We start from the raw sequence: 3127 nt of genomic DNA on the forward strand, positions 1-3127 counted from the left end.
CACTGTGGAAGAAGCCTGACCTCTCTGCTGCATTTAACACATGCAGAAGCTCTGAGGCAACATGAAAAGGGAGAAAAACTCTCTGAGCACAGCCCTCCAGATATTCCCACCAAGACACCAGGCATGTGAGTGAAGCTGTCTTGGTCAGCCACCAGCGGAATGTCACTGAGTGACCCCAGTAGATGCAATGTGGAGTAGAATTGTCCAGTGAACCTTACCTTAATTCCTGAAACATACAATAATGAGTATAACAAAATTATTATTGTTTTAACCTACTAAGTTTTGGGGCAGTTTACTATCTAGGAATATATAACTATAACATTATGATTGAGGTAGTAGGACATTGAGCAATGAGGTAGTAAAAGTTGTAGTACAATGAACCTGGAAAGAGCAATATCAGATGGTAGCTGAAGATGCTTATGAGATTGAGGGAGGGTATTTTTTGGGGGGGGTACAGTGTACTTTATTGATGGTACATGACAAGGTAGGGCTCCCCAAGCCCCTCCCCTTCTTCAGGGGGTCTGAGATGGAAACTGTGGAGGTCAGGAGACTCTCAATATGTTAGGGGGTCAAGTTGGGGCAAGCATTCCCAGCAGCTGAGGGCCTTTCTCCTTCTCTTGCTGGGTGCTTGGTGGTCCAGGGGGCTCTTACTCCTTGGAGGCCATGTGGGCCATAAGGTCCACCACCCTATTGCTGTAGCCAAATTCATTGTCATACCAGGAAATGAGCTTGACAAAGTGGTCGTTGAGGGCAATGCCAGCCCCAGCATCGAAGGTGGAAGAGTGGGTGTCACTGTTAAAACCGCAGGAGACAACCTGGTCCTCAGTGTAGCCCAGGATGCCCTTGAGGGGGCCCTCCGATGCCTGCTTCACCACCTTCTTGATCTCATCATATTTGGCAGCTTTCTCCAGGCGGCAGGTCAGATCCATGACTGACATGTTAGGGGTGGGGACATGGAAGGCCATGCCAGTGAGCTTCCCATTCAGCTCAGGGATGACCTTGCCCACAGCCTTGGCAGCACCAGTAGAAGCAGGGATGATGTTCTGGGCAGCCCTTCGGCCATCGCGCCACAGCTTCCCAGAGGGGCCATCCACAGTCTTCTGGGTGGCAGTGATGGCATGCACTATGGTCATGAGTCCCTCCACGATGCCAAAGTGGCCATGGATGACCTTGGCCGGGGGGCCAAGCAATTGGTGGTGCAGGAGGCATTGCTGACAATCTTCAGGGAATTGCCATACTTCTCGTGGTTCACGCCCATCACAAACATAGGGGCATCAGCAGAAGGAGCAGAGATGATGACCCTTTTGGCTCCACCCTTCAAGTGAGCCCCAGCCTTCTCCAAGTTAGTGAAGACACCAGTGGACTCCACAACATATTCAGCACCAGCATCGCCCCATTTGATGTTGGCGGGATCTCGCTCCTGGAAGATGGTGATGGCCTTTCCGTTGATGACAAGTTTCCCGTGCTCGGCCTTGACTGTGCCATGGAACTTGCCATGGGTGGAATCATACTGAAACATGTAGACCATGTAGTTGAGGTCAATGAAGGGGTCATTGATGGCGACAATATCCACTTTGCCAGAGTTAAAAGCAGCCCTGGTGACCAGGCGCCCAATACGGCCAAATCCATTTACTCCAACCTTCACCATCGCGTCGCGGGCACGCAGCTAGCAGTGCGGAACGGAAGCGGCTGTCTGTCGAACTAGGAGGAGCAGAGAGCCGAGGGAGTGTATTTTTAATGGTAACATCTTGGGAACGTTTATTCTTAAGACAAAGAGTCAAGAGAAAGATGAAATTCAAGATACAGGAGAGAATATGACTAATTCACTGAGTTTTCCAAGGGGAAAGAAAGGGATAAGATTCAAATATCCAGTGGATAAGCTGGCCTTGAACACAAGAGATGGGGGGACTTCAGCCTCTAAAATAGTGCGTGTCTGGTCTTCTCAGAATCTTTAGATAATATAACTTTTCCACAGACTGGATTCCAGATGTGGAATGCCCAGACCTTGCTGAGCAGTAATGGCTCTCCCAAGAAAAAGCTGGAGAGACAGTAGTTTAAATCTTATTGTTTCAAGGGTAAAGAATTTCAGATTATAACAAAGTTCAAGGTAGGACCATGGGAAAAGATAATTGGCAATAAGGAGAAGGGACATGGGAGTCCAGGTTTATGGATGAGTCAGATCTGAAACTTGAAGTCACTTAAGATAGTGACAAAACTTGGAGTAAAAAATAAGCTAATACAGATGCCAAAATTCCTCAATGAATGTAAGGGAGTAAACATAAGGTTACTAGATGACACTGCTCTATAACAGTGTTATAAAGCAAAGGCATGAGATCCAACGGAGGATCCTGTGCATGAAAGAGAAAAACAGCAGTGGGGAGCAAGTAGAACATGGACTCTGTTTCTTTGGAATGTGAGTGAACACCATCCTTTACTATAGAGAGATGTAGAGCATGTTATATCCCCAGGGAAGAGCTAGGTTTCACTTAAGGAGGAAGAAAAGGTATAGGTAGTTTTATCATATGTTTTTATCTGTAAAAAGTTATTGAAGTGAAATTCACATAACATAAAATTAACCATTTTGAAGTCAACAATTCAGTGGCATTTAGTACATTCATAATCTTGTGAAATCACCACCTCTATCTAGTTCCAAAATATTTCCATCACTCTAAAATAAAACCCTGTACATATTAAACAGTTTATTTCCATCTCCCCTATATCCTGTTTCCTGGCAAACATCAATCTGTGTTTTGCCTCTATAGATTTATCTATTCTGGATATTTCATATAAGTGGAATCATACAATATGTGACCTTTTATACCTGGCTTCCTTCTCTCAGCATATTGTTTTTGAGGTTCCTCCATATTGTAGCATGTATTAGTACTACATTCCTTTCTATGGTTGAATAATATTCCATTGCATACATATACCACAGTTTATCCATTTATCCATTGATGACATTTGGGCCATTTCTAGATTTTGACTATTGTGTATGGTGTTGCTTATGAACATGAACATACATGTATTTGTTTCATTACTTCTTTTAAATTCTTTTGGGTATATACCTAGGAATGGAATTTCTGAGTCTTAAGATAATTTTATGTTTATCTTTTTGAGGAACTGTCAA

General features: G+C 44.3%; 1 pseudogene; it reads right to left on the reverse strand.

The window, feature by feature from the left end:
* Positions 1 to 449: 449 nt before the first annotated feature.
* LOC124245756 (glyceraldehyde-3-phosphate dehydrogenase-like) lies at positions 450 to 1665 on the reverse strand (annotated as a pseudogene).
* Between the last annotated feature and the right edge of the window lie 1462 nt (positions 1666 to 3127).

This window comes from Equus quagga, chromosome 10 (assembly GCF_021613505.1).
Source record: "Equus quagga isolate Etosha38 chromosome 10, UCLA_HA_Equagga_1.0, whole genome shotgun sequence".
NCBI lineage: Eukaryota > Metazoa > Chordata > Mammalia > Perissodactyla > Equidae > Equus > Equus quagga.